The 18365-nt window shown below is 52.4% G+C and overlaps 1 long non-coding RNA gene across 7 annotated transcripts in view; it reads left to right on the top strand.

The window, feature by feature from the left end:
• The first annotated feature begins 1701 nt into the window (after positions 1-1701).
• LOC309451968 overlaps positions 1702-18365 on the top strand; it is a 163209-nt gene continuing 146545 nt past the window's right edge. For 2 of the 7 annotated variants that reach the window (XR_014186365.1, XR_014186367.1), the window contains exons 1-3: positions 1703-1768; positions 3735-4018; positions 8030-8242. This is a non-coding gene — a long non-coding RNA (uncharacterized lncRNA). Of the gene's footprint in view, positions 1769-3734; positions 4019-4103; positions 4122-5401; positions 5452-8029; positions 8354-11538; positions 12074-18365 lie in introns of those variants that run through there. The other 5 variants (XR_014186366.1, XR_014186368.1, XR_014186369.1 and 2 more) reach the window with 5 other exon arrangements.

The raw sequence follows: 18365 nt of genomic DNA, 5'->3' as shown, positions 1-18365 counted from the left end.
AAGTCAAAAGCTCCCCTGATGGATGGATGCAGCTTTGAGCTTTCTGCTATTGGCTGCCGGGAAGAAGGGATCAGCAGCTCCCTCTCCATTTTCCCTCCGCAGAAGCTGTAGAGAGCAACGAGGTCGCCTCTCAGCCTCCATCTCTCTAAACTAGACACATCCCAGGTCCTCAGCATCCATGAACCAGAAGAAGCTCTTCTCTCACAGTGGAGTTCTACAGCCCCCACACTCCCTCCCAGCTGAAGCTCTGACACAGGAGCTCCTGCTGAGCTTCCATTGCGATGGCCTTTGCTGGCAACACTGCAAACCAAGTCGCTGCAGACACAGTGCGGATTTCTGGAGGAAACGGATTTAATACTGAATGTCTTGTAGAACAACTAACAAGATATGTGAAAATCTACCAGGTAAGTAAACGAGGGAGTGTGATCTATTAAGCAATGCATACATTGTTCGTAAAATAATCCAACCACTACTTATTTGAAACCATGATGTACACGTATTTTAAAAAGTTTTGAGGATGAGAGAAATAATCCTTTAATTTAAGGAAAGGGTACTCAAATCAGGCAAATTCTTGCACAAAAACCTCTTTGCATTGGACCAAAAACTAAAGCTACAGCAGAGAGATGAATTCAGTGGTGTGGTTTTGTTTTTCTGATGTGGTAACTCCTTCAAATTCTTGCCCTAATAGTTTTGGAGCTTTTGAACTCTCAGGAAGAAGCCCTGTAGCAAACAGAGATCAAACCCCAAGGCTGGCCTTGGTGTTCTGTAAGCAGATGGTTCCTGTGTGACGCTGCTGTCTTGGGCAACTCTTGCTGGGCTCTAATCCTCCTGCCTGACACTTCGGTGCCACCAGCTGGGCAGACACTTCCACTGCGATATCACCAGCACCGAGTATCACGCATTGAATATCTTGCAGATCTTGTACTGACACAATTGTGGCACAGTCTGGAGTGATTCACCTTTTTTTTTTTTTTTTTCCTAATTTCACAAAGAACAAAACAAGTTGATATTTACTCATGTTTAGCCCACAGTCACCCACAATCCCCAGACCATTTCTGCAGTGTTGTTACCAATAGCTCTTCTTTCAGCATATACTACGCTACAGTTCTTTATTTGGCAAAAATGATGTGATTCTGTCCAGCACAACCCATCATCTTTATCTTTCCACCTCTTTCTGGCATTAATAATGACCAGATAAAACCGATCAGGACAGATACTGAGAAATGCACGTGGCCCATGGTCTGTCACATTCGTTAGAGCTGCTGCTGGTTTGAGATTCCAGGAAGCGGAAACTTCTCTTCAGCGACTTTAAAATGGAACCTGTTCTCAGCAGCCAAGACTTTTCCTCTGTGACAGGACAGAACACTCCAGGTGTGGAATCCACAGGCCCTTAGTGCTGCTGCAGCCAGCGAGTGAGGTGACGAGCGAGCGCGGACACCGTGTGACCGCGGGACGTGCCGATCGCACTTCGTGCTGCGGGTTCAGCGGCTGCGGAGCGGGGGAGGGAGGAGTTTATTTGAGAGCCGAGGCTGATCTTCAGTTCAGTGGATTTTCCACTGCACTGAGCCACCATGACGGCACGGCTACCCAGAGACTTTTTTATTTTAATAATGGTTCATCTCAATCAGATTTCGTATAAAAACTTGGTGGGTCAGGCGAATAATTGGACAGCTCTGGCGGGGTCCTGCCGGCAGCGGGGCTCGCCTCGCCCGTCCCGGTGACGCCATTTGCGGCTGCAGCGCTGGGCCGAGCGGAGGCTCCTGAGTGGGTCCTGGGGGGCGAGCGGCGGGTCCGGGGCCGAGCGGCGGGTCGGGATGGGGGCGGGAGAAGCGCCCGCGGCCGGAGCGCGCGCACAAAGGTCCGTGTGCGAACAGGCCATTGGAGCCCCCGGTCCCGGGACCCGCCGGAGCTGAGCCCACAGCTGCCGGCCTGTTGGTGCTTGTGCAGGTGGCAGCGCAGAGGCCGCCATGGGAAACCCGGGTGTCCCCAGCACGTTCCTGTTGGAGCAGCACGTGGTCTGTGCAGCTTCGTGTGGGACAAGGGAGGTGACTGTGTCCGTGTTGACTCAGGTCGGTGCAGCTGCGCTTGGATTCAGAGCAGTAACCCTGGCTGGCTGAGCCTTGGGGGTTTTTATTTCTGAGAATGACGGGTCTGTTTGGCAAGTCTTTAATTGCTGTGCACTTTTACTCTGACAAGAAGGATTCATTTTTAGTGTTATTCATTCAACGTAGCTCTCTCCATTGTACGGGTAAGTTTTCCCGCTCTCAAAGCTTCCCTCTCCATTTGGTGGTTGAATTTCTCAGCGTCTCTGCTGCCGTTTGTTTTCCTTCTCCTGCAAAGTGGGGTGGAAAAGAGAAAGCAAGAGCTCCCCTGCTTCCAGGCGGGGACTTGGTTGCTTGTAAAATGCATGTCTAGTTCATCTCGAGGAAGACAGAGATGAATGCTGTGAGAAATCAATAAGCTGCGTGCTGTTGGAGGGACAAAGTGTGTTGGGTTTGAAGCCGTTGGGCAGGGCGGGAGGAGCTGCCTTCTTGGGCCAGTGATGGGTGTTGGCATGTATTATCTGAGCTGGAGCTGATGTCTGTCACCACTTGAGCTCTAGAATTACTCTGAGACCCAGGAATCTCCAGTTCCTTGTGGAGCTTTTCCAGGCTGTGGAATCCCCTTTCTGTCACAGGCTGTGACGCAGCCCATGGAGAAGGGGGCACTGTTTGAGGTTCCTCAGTGTGTGCGTTAGGGAGGCGTCGTTCTTGGGTTCACACTGGGTGTTACAAGGAGACGCTTTCACGTGAGCTGAAGGCAGCTCTGTGTACCCAAAGCTGTTAACCGGTGTTAACAAAAGCTGCTGCTGAGATTTGGGGGTGACGGCACCAGCCGGTCGTGACGAGCGTGGATGTTGCTGAACCGCAGACACCGTCTCGTCCAGGCTGCACAGCCAGAGTGTTTGAAGGGCGGTGTCCCAGCTTCCTTTGATTGCAATGAGCACTCGTGTTGGGATTTGCTTTTTAAGGAGGGTGCTCTGCTTGAATCTTTTGCGTTGGGGTTTGTTCTGTTATTTCTGCAATGCCATGAAAGCTGAAGTGCAGGAGGTTGAGAGCTGTTGGAGCAGAGAGGAGCACGTCTTGTATTGCTTGGATTTTTGTGGGTTTCTGAAGGAGAAAAGACTTGGATCAGTTGGACCCCAAAAGGACATTTTGTACAGATACACAGGCATGTCACAAGAAGAGCCAGAGGCCACGAAAGCAATTGCAAAGAGCAAGTTTTATTGTAGTTCCCTCTCTTCTGGGGGATCTCCGAAGCCGCACCTGAGCTCCCAGCAGAGGTGACAGCAGCGGGGACGCAGGCGCTGGTCAGTCCAGCCCTGCTGGAAGGTCACTGGGCCTGCTGAGCTCGCCTGTATTTCACGGCTTCAGGCAGGCGCAGCCTCCCGCTCTTTCTCACAAAAAGCAGGAATCTCAGACACAGTGATAAAGTGCCCAGAGTTTCTCACAGGCTTGTGTTATCTAATACAGGGGTTCTACTCATCAAGCACACAGGGTCAGTAGAACAGTTAGTGTGATGTATGTGTTTTTTCTACAGACATGTGCAAGTCACTTGAGCGTGTTTACATTTAAGTAATCACTTCGCTGAATCTTCCGCTATATCCCCATACAGTGTTTTGTTCCAGATTTTCCCTGGTGATTTGAATGTGTTCTTCCTGTTCCTGAAAAACTAATTTATTTCCTTTCCTGCAGCCCTGCCTTCCAGGAGAAACAGCTACAACGCTCTCCCTGTGTGCTGCAGCCGTCCCGGCCCTTGTGCTGAGACCGAGCTCATCACTTGCACAAGTACAGACTGTCCTGGTCAGCGCTGCCGAAGCTTCTGCGGTACCGAGCGTGTTTGGGAGATGCAGCGCACGAGCTGCTGTTGTGCTTGCAGGGAAAACTGGCTGCTCTCGGTGTGGGGAAAGCAGGAGGATTCGTTTTGTTCCCGCCTGAGCTGTGCTGGATGAGGAGGTTCTGAGTGCTGCGCAGGACAGGTGCGTGTGTCTGTAGATGGAGATGTTTTAAATCAGCCGTGTCACACGCTGCCTGTAAAAGTGTCTGTGCGATCCCTTTCTACAGGCAGGTGCAAGTCACTGGAGTGTATTTACATTTAACTAATCACCTCGCCAAATCTTCCGCTATATCCCCATACGTTCCACCCCCTCGCTCAGGTTCTTGCTTCTGCTGGGGCCAACGAAGCCAGCGTTGTTCATTTGTGCTTGTGAGGTGTAGCACAGAGCAATTTATGGGGGCACACAATAAACACATACAGAAAAAGGAAAAAACATATTTCTGCAATAATCAGGTGTCCCATTCATCTTGCCAAGGAATTACATGAATTATTCAGACAGGCATTATCAGTAGATGGTTTCAATTGCCGCATTAATTCCAAAGACATGAGATGTTGTCACCTTCCAGTAATACATACGCTGCTGCTCCAGCTCCGTCAGCTGGTGTCGCTCTGGGTTTAACAACCTGCTGTGGGCTCATTGCCTACACAGACTGGAAAGTCGTGGCCTGCACTTTTTCAGATTGGACTTCAGTTGGATGGTGAGTCTGTGACACCAATAACATTGTTCCAGAGCTGTCTCCTCTAGATAAAACACAGGTGTTCACTGAAGATACCTGACATACAGAGCTCGAGAATCTGATGTTAGCAAAGGATGTAACATAGGAGGAGGTCAGGGTACAAAACCACACAGCATTCTCTGGAGTCGTATGAATTTTTACATCTAGATCAATAGGCTGCAGTCCCACTTCTCAATCCATTGGTGTGAATAATTTCATTTCCCCTGTAGTTGGTGCTGACACTGTATCCACAGCAGTGTATACATATTGCCACCCCCTAGATGGGGTATGGGGCCAATAGAATCAACCTGACAGGTATTCAAGGCCCACTGACCCGGTTTTACCTTTCCCCATGCACTTAAATGCAGCTGTGTACAAGCAGCACAATGATGTGAGCATGTTCTACAAGTATATAACAGCGAAGGGGTTTGATTGTGACCAGTGTCCCATGCGTGTGCAGCATAAGCTGATCCACGTCCACAAGCTATATGCACATTTAGAGCCTGAGCATGCAGCTCAGCAGAGGTCACATTATCTGCTTTCTTACTGGTTTGGGACTCAAATGAATCAACTTTATTGTGCTCTGCTATTAACCCTTCACAAGAGGACTCTTCCTCCACAGAAGGTGTAGGGATGAAAATTCTCCAATGCCCTAAAAATCCTAAAAAGGCATGTAATTGTTTTATTGGAGCTGGTACAGAAAACTGCTGCACTGTGTGCTGTTCTTTATCTGGTGTTTCTCTAAGCTGCCTATGCCAAACTATTTCTAAAAGTAGTACAGTAGCACAAGGGCCCTGCGTTTTCATCAGAGTAATTGCCCAGCCTTGGTCCTGCAAAAGCACCTTCAAAAATTCAGCGCTGCACTGGTGGCCCTGGGAACAGCAGATGGCTTCTGGAGGTGGTGACATCTCCTGTGAGCCCAGGAGTGCTGAGCCCATCGTACAGGGAACAACCTCCCTTCCCTGAGCAGGGCAGAGGACCCAGGGGTCCAGGCTGCCTGTCCACACTCCTCTCCTGCCCCAACACCAAAATATGTTCCTTGGGGGATGGTTCTTACCAGAGCCCCGCGAAGAATTTGTTTCCCGTGGTGCCTTCAAAACACAGGGTACCCCAAGGGCTGGCACTGTCTGCCCTTCACCTCACAGAATCACAGAGTGTCAGGGATCAGAAGGGACCTCAAAACCTCATCCAGTGCAGTCCCCCCATGGAGCAGGAACACCCAGATGAGGTTACACAGGAAGGTGTCCAGGCGGGTTGGAATGTCTGCAGAGGAGGAGACTCCACAACCCCCCTGGGCAGCCTGGTCCAGGCTCTGCCACCCTCACTGAGAAGAAGTTTTCTTCTCATATTTAAGTGGGACTTCTTGTGTTCCAGTTCGAACCCACTGCCCCTTGTCCTGTCACTGGTTGTCACCGAGAAGAGCCTGGCTCCATCCTCCTGACACTCCCCCTTTAGATATCTGTAAACATTAATGAGTCCCCCCTCAGTCTCCTCTTGTCCAGCTCCAGAGCCCCAGCCTTTCCTCACACGGGAGATGCTCCACTCCCTTGATCGTCTTTGTTGCCCTGCGCTGGACTCTCTCCAGCAGTTCCCTGTCCTGCTGGAACTGAGGGGCCACAACTGGACATTGGAGTAGAGGGACAGGAGAACCTCTCTGACCTACTGACCACCGTCTTCTAATCCACCCCAGGTACCATTGGCTTCCTGGCCACAAGGGCCCAGTGCTGGCTCATGGTCACCCTGCTGTCCCCAGGACCCCCAGGTCCCTTTCCCCTACACTGCTCTCTAATAGGTCATTCCCCAACTTATACTGGAACCTGGGGTTGTTCCTGCCCAGATTCAAGACTCTACACTTGTTATATTTCATTAAATTTCTTCCGACCCAACTCTCCAGCCTGTCCAGGTCTCTGGATGGCAGCACAGCTTCCAGTGTCAGCCACTCCTCCCAGCCTGGTGTCACCAGCAAACTTGATGACAGTCACTCTGTTCCATCGTACAAATCATTGATGAATATATTGAATAATACCGGCCCCAGTACTGCTCCCTGAGGCACTGCACTAGATCCAGGCCTCAACTGGACTCTGCCCCATTGACCACGACTCTCTGGCTTCTTCCCTTCAGCCAGTTCACAGTCCGCCTCACTGCCCGATCGTCCAGACCACTCTCCCTCGGTTTAGCTGTGAGGATGCCATGGGACACTGTGTCAAATGCTTTACTGAAGTCAAGACAGACCACATCCACTGCTTTATCATAATCTCTCCACCACGTTATGTCCTCATAAAAGTCAATGCGGTTGGTCAAGCACGACTTCCCCTTGGTGAAGCCATGTTGACTGCCCCTAATGACCCCTAATCTCCTTGATATGCCTTGAGACGGCACCAAAGATAAGTTGTTCCATCGTCTTCCCAGGGATGGAGGTGAGGCTGACCGGTCTATAGTTACTTGGGTCCTCCTTCTTGCCCTTTTTGAAGACTGGAGTGACATTTGCTTTCCTCCAATCCTCGGGCACCTCTCCTGTTTCCCAAGACTTGGCAAAGATAATGGACAGTGACCTAACAGTGACCTCAGCCAGCTCCCTCAGCACCCGCGGGTGCATCCCATCCAGACCCATGGATTTATGGATGTCCAGATTGTTTAACTGGTCCATAACCCAGTCCTCACAAACCAGCCTCCTCCAGCCTCATGGGGGAACACTCCACTTTCCCCTAATCTGCCCGTATCGGGAGGCACGTGGCAGGTGGGAAGGAGATGTCCTTTACAGTGACACCCCGGGTGTCTGTGCTCCCTCAGTCACTCTGCTCATGGCCGTGGTGCAGCCAGAGAGGACCCAGGCATCCGAGTGCTGGCACAGCAGTGGGAACATGGACACGGACACACACATCCACACGCAAGCGTAACTTTGCTGAAGGGATTTACTGATTATGAGAGGGAAATGGCCCAGGGCTCCCAGGGGATCAGATGGGGTCATCCAGGGATGATCATCTCCTCATGCCGCTGGAGGGGGGACAGGACACGGCTGTCACCATCAGTTTCAGTTCTGAAATCAGAGCGCAAAATGAGACCTCCAGTGTCAGCTGGGACATGAGGGGAGGCTTGTCCCCACCGTCTCTCTCTGCAGAGACCCAGGGAAGGAGACAAGAGTTGGAGCCCTCAATCAACCCAGGACAAGACTTGGTTCTCCTGAGATCCATGTGGCACGCAGAGCTCTTTGGCCAGTGTGTCATTAGCCCCGGATGCCCCTCCATCTCCCAGAACCCTTCCCAGCCCTCAGGGTGATCCTCGGGGTCTGTATGGCCCTAGAGCCACTGCCTGGCCTGCACGGTGACCGTCTGGGTCCGTAGAACCCCACTGGGTGCAACAAAAGTCATGGGGGCAGCTCTGTCCAGTGTGGTCTGGGACACAGGTCATGGACAGTCCCCTCTGTTTTCTTTTCCTAGATCCACGTTCTGCCCACACAGACAGCCCAGAAATGCCCTGGGTTCCAGGACCCTTCGTGGGGCTGGAGATGCCCTGATGCTGCTCACCTCGAGTTCAAGAGGTCGCAACAGCGTATCCTGCAATTCCAAGTCAACATCTGGAAGATCTGGAACCTGGCGTTTCTGCTGCAAAACATCATCCACCCTGACAGACAGAGGGAGCTGGGGAGAAAGGTTGGGTGAGGGACACACTTGGGTGCACTGCGAGGCAGGAGAAAACGATGTGGTCATTGGGGAACGTGACTCCAGGGAAAAATGGGGTACGTGAGCTTGTGTGGTGGGGCACAGAAAGCAGTGGAGGTTCTGTGGGCTGTGTCCTGGGGTGCACTGGGGTGTAGTGGGTTGTGATGGGATGGATGGGAATGCAATGGGAACCTGGGCAATGAGGCATCCCTGGGAAAACACTGGGGAGCAGGGATGTTCTGGGGGTCTGCAGGGGGTGCATGGGAGTGTACTGGGGCACACTGTCATGTTCTGGGTCTCACTGGGCTGCCCTGGAGTTTCGTGGCCATGGGAGGGAGGGTGTGGGCCCAGCAGAACGTGTGACACCTACCGCAGCCCTCTTCACTCGCCCGAGTTTGAGTCCCCCCTGTAGAGAGACCATGAGACCTCACTGGTCACTGGGATGTCCCAGTCCCAGCAAGGGAGAGGAGGACCAAAGTGCCCTCCAGTTCCCCAGACTGGATGTCCTCCAAGTCCACCCCACTACTTACATGCAGGAGAGAACCTCCACTTGCTTCCAGCAATGTTCCTGGTAATGGCTATGAAAGAAGAGAAAGGGGTTGGTCTGGGTTGGAGACGAATGGGGCTGTGGGTGGGACACAGGTGACACCAGCCCACCCAGGCCCATGGATTCTCCCTCATCTGAGCCTGAAAATCCCTTCTGTTCCCCCCAGTCTCATTCCTCCAAGTTTCACCTGGGATACCTGTTCATGCAGGGACCAGGGCTTGGGTTGGAGAAAAGGATAACATGGGAATTTGGGGCCTCCAAGGAGGACGGGGGTTGGGGGGGACCCAGAGACAGGGCACTGTTGTGAACTAGCAGAACCCAAGGGACCGGGCTGGGGGTGTTGGAGGGACAGGACTGCATGGGATGCAAGTGAGGGGTAAAGGAGTTCAAGGGGAGGGGACACGGGGAATTCAAGTGAGGTTGGTGGTGGGGGCAGGAGGAAGAGGACAGCAGAGGAACAAAACGCGGGGATCGGGAAAGTGTTTGGGAGGGGGTGTTCAAGGAAGGGGATCTAGGGACACTACCGCAGTGGACAGGATGAAAGGCAAAGGACGGAGGGGAAAGATGGAAAGAAAGGCATTGGCATCCATCAAAGGGAGGGCATTTGGGGACCCTATATAGGACACAGAGGAGATCCTGAGGAGGAGATACCTGAGGGGCCCAAAAGGATGGAATGGGGAGGCCCAAAGAAGAGGGATGTAGGGGCACCAAGACAAGAAACCGGTGGGGACCCTCACTGGAGCCTCACCTGTGCATCCGCCGGGGTGCACAGCAGGATGGTGAAGAGCAGGGCCACGCTGAGCACTGCGACCTTCATCTTCCTCTGCGGTGCAGGGAGTCCTGGGTGATGCCGGAGAAGGTGAGGGCACCTTTATCCCTCCCAGGACGACTCCTTGCCCCTCCCCACCCCTCCAGCCCCCAGGGCAAAGCCAGGCTTGGCAGAGACACCCGCCCTGGCCACCCAGCCTTGGCACAGAGTCACCCCCGCCTTGAGCACTGATCCAGCTGCCTTCCTTGGCACCAGTGCAGCTTCCTGCATGGGGCAGCTGCACGGGGAAGGGCCCAGGCATCCACGGTGGCAAGAGGGGACAGGAGTGTGTCCCTGACAGCCAGACACCCTATGGTGATGACCCACTGCTCTGACTAGAAACCATCCTGCAACAGCACCAAAAGCCAGATGCCCCCACCACCCAGTGCCCCTCACCTCCCAGCACCACCATCTCCCAGCGCCCCTCAACACCCAGGCCAGTCTTTCCCTGTGGAACCCCCCTCAGAGATGACACCAGCCTCAAATCTGGGGTCTCTAAGCACAATTATCTCTGAGCCCTTTCCAGCCCCTTAAATAAATGAGGGGCTGGGAGTCACTCCTCTTCTTGGGGCACCAGGGACCCCAGGATTAGGGAACTCTGGGAGGTGGGAGGACAGCTGGGGCAATGGGCAATGTGGACAGCTGGGGACTGGGATCCTCAGTCACTGGTGGCACTGACAATGGGGAGCACTGGTGAATCCTGGGCTCTGGGAGAGGATGGCTGGGCTTGGGGGAAGTGCTGGGGTGGTGTCAGTGCCCAGTTCCTGTCCACCCCATTTCCCTTGCACCGCCAGGCCCCAACTGGTCCAGTCTCCAGTCACAGCTGAGAACAGAGCGGAGGGAACATCCCCTGCCCTGGCTCTCACCTGCCCCTGCCTGGGGTCACTGTGCCCTCCCAGACAACCTGGGTCCCACTCTGCAGAGCTGATCCCGCATGGTGGGTCCCAGTGTCCCTGTCCCCAATAAGGCTCTGGCTCCAGCCCCAGCCCTTCCTGGGACTTGGCACCAGCTCACCAAAGGCCCTTGTCCCCACCGAGTGTCCCTTCAATGTCCCCATCCTGGGCCCAGGCCAGCGCTGTCCCTGAGCAGGACGTGCCCATCCAGAGGGACGTGATGAAGCGGGCGCTTGTTCCCAGGCAGCCGCTCGGAGCTAATTGCGGGACGGCGCTCTCCTGGCATGAGGAGGGATGTTTGCTCCCACAGCGGCTCTGATAAGCTCTGTTTGCCCAGGGCTCATGGCACAAGAAGCCCGTTCACCAAGATCGGTGCCTCACAGAGTGACCGATCGGGGGATCCAGGGCAGTTAAAGCAGCCTGGAAGCCTGGGCTCCCCCAGCCCTGGCAGCGGGCAGAGCCCACAGAGAAGGGCAGTGCTGGGGCAGCGGGGAGGCGCAGGTCCTGGGGCACCCGCACGCCTGGGGCTCCCTGGCTGCCCTGGGCACAGCTGGAGCCCAGAGGCCGGGGGTTCCCAGGGGAGCAGCTGGACAGCCGGGGTGCTGCTCTGCTTCAGGACAGCCTGTGGGCAGGGGAGTCCTGCCGAGTGGGGCTCAGAGCAGGGGGGGATGGAGCTGTGTCCCCAGGGGCACGGCCTCCCTGCCCTCTCCCCCGTCTGCCTTGCAGCTCTCCCTGGCTTTTCGGGGGGCGGGGGGTTCCCTTCACTGCACCCCTGGCCCAAGCATCCCCATCCTGGGGGCCCTGGTCAGCATCCTCTGGGCACTGTGGGGCAGTGTGAGAGTGGGGGAATCGGTTTATTACTGCAGTCTGAGTGGGCTGCTCCCCGGGCGACCTGGATGTTGAGAGGTTTCCATCACCAGTCTGTGCTCACTGACTGGAGCAGAAGAGGGATCTCAGATTCCCAAGACCCGATTTCTGTCCCCTGCAGAGCTGGCAGCCCTTCAGGGACATACCTGCTGTTTGTTCTGATATTCTTCAGGGGCTGACTCTTGGGTGTGTGAGCATCTCCGTGATGTACTTTTACAGCCATGTTCTCCATACAAACAGCAACCTCTTGCCACAGCACAGCAGCCTGTTGGAAAGTAAAATGTGGGAAAGCAAGATGTGCGGTTCCAGCCACCTGGATGATAAAGGAAGATCAATACTAACATGACCATCTGGATGGTCAAAGACATAATACTAACATAATAATATATAAAAGGCCTTGGACAGATTATTTGGAAGTACGTATCTCATAATTGTAAAAAGTTATAGCCCAGACTGGTGAGAATGGTATCTCGGGCTGGATAACCACCCCCAAGTGCATGGGATGTGTGAATGTCCTTGGGCCTGGTCTGTGAATGAGTGGGAACGTAACTGAAACAAACATGAGTGTGGTGTGTGTTTAATAACAATTATTGGAAAAGCATCTTATGTCACATCTTAGTCCAGGCCCGTACCTGTAAATCCTATAAACTGTCACTGGCTAATAAAGAGAGGGTCTCAGCCTGGCTCAGCTCTCTGCTCGGCCCGGCTCTGCGCTCCTTCCTGAACAAGATCTGACTGTACATGCGTCTCTGTCTGCGTCCCGGTGTGCATTGTCCCAGACGGGTTTCCCTGGGTACTGCCGGTTGCTCCTCTTCCATTGCTGAAGCCTCCCTCCCAGGGCATTTGCATGGGTCATGTAGCCTCCCTCACATGCATCCATGAGTCAGTGCAGAGTTAAAGCAACAGCCATTTCACTTGTGCAGCAATGTCCAAAGCCAGCTGGATGGCTTTCACCACTGCAAACTGACGATTCACCTTGTCCTTTGGCAGTTTCTGTGACTTGTCGTGTGGGACTCCACACAGCAGCTTTCCATGTCCAATGTTTTCTCACAATACGACAGGACGCATCTCTAAACAGGGCAAGTTGTTTCTCTTTTCCTGGTAATTTATTACATAGTGGGGCCTCTTCATCATGTATCTCTTTCTCTGGTGACACTCCAACACTTCAGGCCTCTCGCCAGCCCAGGATCACTTCCAAGATCCTGGGGCCATCAGGGTTTCCCATTCAAGCCCATTGCATTAGCAGGACAACCCGTTTGCTCCATGTAGCATCAGTTGTAGTACGCGTAGAGGGGACCCTCCCTTTGAACATCCAGCCCAGCAGTGGCAATTGGCGTGCCAAGGTGAGTTGTGCTTCAGACCAACCACTTCTGAAGTGGCTTGAAGCCCTTCAGATGCCGTGAATCTCTCTTTTTCAGTTGGAGTGTTGGGCCTCCGATCCTCTGTACCCCCACTCCAAAACCCCAGACACTGACCTCGAGTCTCTCCTGGTGTTTTCTGCCCGAGGCTCCTGGTGGCTCCTTGGTCCCTGGCTGTGGTGTAAAGCACGTTTTCTCATCTTGTCCTGTCTAGACTGGCCCAAGGGTACGAACTATCTCCCATTTAATTAGCTCAAGAGCTTCTTGATTCTCAGGGCCCCACTCAAAACCATTTTTCTCCTGAGTCACTCGATAGAGAGGGCTTATGACCAGACTGGAACCTGGAAGATGCGTTCTCCAAAAACACACAACATGTAAGAAAGCTTGTGATTCTTTTTCATTAGTTGGTGGCAACAAATTTGTAAATAACAAATTGATCATATCCAGTGGGCTATGACAATGCCCATCTTGTTATTTTATTTCTAAAATCTATATCTCTTGTGCAGGTCCTTTGACCTTTATTTTATGGCAAAACCAGCTTCCAGAAGAATCTGGGTTATTCTTCTTCCTTTCTCAAACACTTCCTCTGCTGTATTGCCCCACACAATGACCATAGAATCATAGAATCACTTTGGTTGGAAGGGACCCTCAAGATGGAGTTCAAACATTAACCAAACACTGGCACCAAACCGTGTCCCCGAGAGACTCATCTCTGTGTCTGTCCAGCCCTCCAGGGATGGTGACTCCAGCACTGCCCTGGGCAGCCTGTTCCAATGCCCCACAGCCCTTTGGGGAAGAAATTGTTCCCCACATCCAACCTCAACCTCCCCTGGGCAACTTGAGGCCATTTCCTCTGCTCCTGGTGCTTGTTCCTGGGGAGCAGAGCCTGACCCCCCTGGCTCCAAGCTCCTTTCAGGCAGTTCAGAGATCAGAAGGTCTCCCCTCAGCTCCTGTTCTCCAGCTGAACCCCCCAGGTCCCTCAGCCGCTCCCATCACACTTGTGCTCCAGCCCCTCACCAGCTCCGTTCCCTTCTCTCCACTCGCTCCAGCACCTCAAGGGCTTTCCTGTAGTGAGGGGCCCAAAACTGCCCCAGGATTCAAGGTGCGGCCTCACCAGTATTGAGTTCAGCTCCGCCCTTCTCCCTCCAACCCCTTTTCCTCCCCTTTTGTGCCTCCTGTGCCAGTCTCTCAGTCTCTGCCTCCATCTCTGGATTTCCTATAAGGGGGCAAATGAAGATGCATCTCCTCATGTCACAGAAGAGATGTGGGGTGGTTGCTCGGGCTCCAAGCCTATAAACTTATGCAAGATGAACAGATGAACCAAGTGTTCCCACCACAGGAGCAGTAGTATGTGCACTGTTCTTTTTCTCCCCTTTCCCTTTGTAAAACAATGGGATACCTCACTGCGGGTCAAAGCCCGAGGAGAAGAACCATGCTAAACAAAATTCCACAGCCTCGCAGAAGTGACTGCAAGAAAAAAACCAAACACACCGCACAAAAAAACATGGAAACTTCCAGAAGTGCTTTCAGTCCTGCTCAGAGAATGTGGAGGGAGATGGCACACAGGCAGGATTAACTGCACTTTAGGCCAACCTGGTAAAGTCTCTTCCATCTATTTGTCAAACCAGCAAACTTGTGACATTTTACTTTTCCAATACACTACTGTCACAAAAACATGAGCACAGCTTTTTATATACCACTAAACCATCAAATGGGATCTTCCTGAATCACACCTGTAATGTTAAGTGGTTGTCAAATGTCATCCACCTCATCCATGTCTATCTCAGAGGCAGCCTTGACCTCTCCTAAGTCAATATTCGTCAATTAGGACAGTGATACAATTCATCAGCTCTTTTCAAAATAACTTCAGAATACAAATAACGTCACAGCATATTTAAATATGATAAATAATTCAACACCGCATAACTTAGCTCTCTAATAGATAACACACAAAGCAGAAGCAGTCAAAATTAACATCTTCCAGGTGACTGCTTGCTCTTTGAGCAATTTCAAAGCAAATATTCAAGTCAATTGCCTTAAACCTTTTCACAACTGATCCACAACAGATCTCTTATTTGTAGTCAATGTCCCATAAAGATATAACCTTAGCCATAATCCATAAAAATAACATGTAACGTCAGTGAATACTCTGAGCCATTTACAGTTCCCATGAACCAGTTACTGGTGTATTTTTATTTGTCTTTTTTTCATGCAGATAAAACCAGACAGGCTTTCTTTGAAGGAAATGTAGGAATCTGTTTCACCATGGGAACAAAACTAGCGACACCTTGGTTTCACTGGAAGTCAGACAAACCTCCCATTGACTTCAAAACCTAAGCCAGATTTTTACCACCAGCCCTGGATTCCCAGCTCATGCCTCATAACAATCAGTTTTCCTCGCACCCTCGTGGACAGAGGACTGAAACAGAGCACTATGTTATTTTCAGACAAGTGACATGGGCTGCTGGATGGTTTTGGAAGTGAATTGTGATTGGGAAGCACAGTGTAGTAGCTTGAATTACTGTGGCATGTAACAGAGGATGACTTTGCAGATGAAGGTGCCAGCCTTATGAACTGATTCGTGTCTCACTGTCGTAATTCTGATGTCACATGGACTCAGTACAGGTGATGAGCCCAAAGTGTTCAATGCTGCTGCTGGGCATTTGCTGGTCATATTGTTAACGAGTATGTCATTTCTATGCTGAGCTATTTCCTGTGCTGTTTGGGGCAATTGCATCCTTGAAGAGAGTAGTTATGGTCCAGTGTGTCATGACATGAGCCTGCAATGGGCCCTTGCAACCCAGAATCACAGAATGGACTGGGTTGGAAAAGACCTCAGAGATCATCAAGTCCAACCGTTGGTCCAACTCCAGTCCGTTTACTAGATCATGGCAATAAGTGCCATGTCCAATCTCAGTTTAAAAACCTCCAGGGACGGCGAGTCTAGCACCTCCCTGGGCAGCCATTCCAATGCCTGACCACTCTCTCTGCACAGAATTGCTTTGTAATCTCCAGCCTAAATTTCCCCTGGCAGGGTTGAAGCCCATGCCCCCTTGTCCTATTGCTGACTGCCTGGGAGAAGAGACCAATCCCCACCTGGCTAGAACTGCCCTTCAGGTAGTTCTAGAGAGTGATGAGCTCACCTCTAAGCCTCCTCTTCTCCAGACTAAAGAAGCCCAGCTACCTCAGCCTCTCCCCATAGGGCTTGTGTTCAAGTCCCTTCCCCAGCCTTGTTGCTCTTCTCTGGACCCGCTCCAGCACTTCAATCTCTTTCCTGAACTGAGGGGCCCAGAACTGAACACAATACACAAGGCCAACTGTATCTGGGGCTGCATCCAAAGAAGTGTGGCCAGCAGTTGGAGGGAGCTGATTCTGCCTCTTCTGCCCTGCTCTGGTGAGACCCCCCTGCAATGCTGCATCCAGCTCTGGGTCCTCAGCACAGGACAGACATGGACCATCTGGAGAGGGGCCAGAGGAGCCACAGAAATGACCCACGGCTGGAACAGCTCTGCTCTAGAAGAATGATGAATTACATGAGGTCCCCTGAGCTTATTCTTGAGGTAGGAACACCAAGAAACAGAAAAACAAAGGCTGTGCAAAACAAACCACTACACATTGCTCAGAGTTGCTTTTATCTTTGTCTGTGTTCCCCAAATATTCTTTTCCTGCCTCCTTTGTGTGTGGGCCTGCTCTCCTCCTATGTCTCCCTGCTGAGTATTTCCTCTCCCACAATGCCCCAGGTTTTCTGTGGGAGCTTCTACCAGGCCAGGCTGCTCCTGCAGTCTGTGTCTGCCCAGTCGCTGTGCAAACTGTCAGCACGGCACAGGAGAATGGCAGAGGTGCCTGCAGAGCTCTGGGATGTGCTCTTAGTGAGCACCAGCGGGTGCTGAGAGCCTGCACTGCTGGAGGGCCCCACGTTGGGCTCTCTAGCCGTCCTGGCCCTGCTGCTGAGCTGCCTGCGCAGTCTGAAGAGCCGGCTGGTGCCAGTGGAAGGAGCGGGGAGTGGATGAGAGAGAGCAAGTGCTTCCCCTGGCAGGAAAGGTTCATCCAGGGAGGCCCGGAGCTGCCACCTGCTCGGGGCGGGGGCCTTTCAGCCACACCGTCCCTTGGTGAGGGCTCTGGACTGGGAGAGGCCGCTGAGCTTCTACAAGTAACACACTCAGCTCCCAGCCATCAAAGGGCTTCTCTGTTGAAGAGTCTTGTGATATGTGAATTCTCACAACTGCTTCTCTGTTTGGTACCCACAGGGTCTGACTGAAGGCATTGGCTGCTGTTCAGAGCAGAATTGATTGGCCAAATGAGTTCCTAATCCTTTGACGCTCATGGCAGGAATGAGAGCAGGGCAACCTTCTCCATGTGAATGTAGTTTCTTCTCCTTTCAGCCAGAAAATCATCCTGGCAACTGCTGGCCCTTCCCAGGAAGTCAGGGACACATCTTCATCAAGCTGTCTGTGCCAGTCATTCCCAGAGCAGTCACCATGGACCATGTCTCAGGGACAGTATTCCATGGAGAAAGTATCTCCGGAGCTCCAAAGAACTTTGCTGCCTATGTAAGTGATTTCTCTGGAGTGAGGGGTAGGGGGCTGCACAGCATTTCTAAGCAGGGCGTGAAGATGGGTCAAAGAGTCTGGTGGCCTGGAGCTTCCTCCTGCCTCTCAGAAGAAACAGGCTCCTTGGAGTCACTCCCTTCCCATTGTATTCCTCTTCTATTCAATATATCACTCAGAAGGAAGCTTCTGCAGTAAGATGCTACTCCAGGAGCCACAGGGGAAAGGAACTGGACAGTGCATGGTCCTAAAGCTTCTTGGCTTCCAACCCCCATAGGCATTTGCAATCCTCAGTTTATTCCTCACTGGAAGAGTCCGCTCCTTTTCTGACCAGCAGCTTAGACTCACTGAGTAGGCAACTGTGACGTGCTGCCCACCTGCAGCTTCTCGTCTTTTCCTTGTGCTCATTGTCCTTGGACTATGTAGCTGAAATAACCCCGTACTTCACCGTCTGAAGTTCAGTCTCCCATGGTGCACCAGACGCTCTGTTTTCTCCACCCATCTTTCTGTAGGGCTTCAAGGAAGAACATAAGGAGCAGGGAACGTTCCTGGGACAGTTCACTTTCCTGGCGACACTGAATCCCAGTCAGACCTTCCAGCTGAAGGGATGGGGACAGAGAGGGAGGAGAACTGTAGGAGACAAGGAGAAATGCAGTTGGATGGGGAGAGGCTTCCCTGCCAAAGGGTACAGGCAGCCCTGTCCCTGAGTGTGTGCCAAACTGGCCTTTCTTCTGTTTTAACTTCCTAATGGCATGTGTCTGGACTGCCGGTCTTCTTCGCTTTTGTTTTGGGTTTAAACGTCAGTGTTTAGAAGCACCACAGATGAATCTGGAATCAGCTTGAATGTCTGGACCCCAAGTGCACACAAGCGGCCACATCCCGTAGGATGCACGGCTGCTGGTCTGCCAGTTTGTCGAGGGTTAGGATTGCGGGGTGACAATAAAACCCTGGCAGATGTATTGTTAAACTCCTCTCCCCCCACTTCCCCCTTTTGCCCCTCCCTCTCCCCCCTTCCCACTCAGGACAGGCGATTGGGAGGGAAAGAAGGACAGAGAGAAGAGAGTTGGAAAAATTAAAGATGTTTTACTAATGCT

Source organism: Streptopelia decaocto (assembly GCF_964273445.1).
Source record: "Streptopelia decaocto genome assembly, contig: HAP1_SCAFFOLD_45, whole genome shotgun sequence".
Lineage (NCBI taxonomy): Eukaryota > Metazoa > Chordata > Aves > Columbiformes > Columbidae > Streptopelia > Streptopelia decaocto.
The sequence above is the reverse complement of the archived record's forward strand: the minus strand, read 5'-3'. Positions and strand labels throughout refer to the sequence as shown.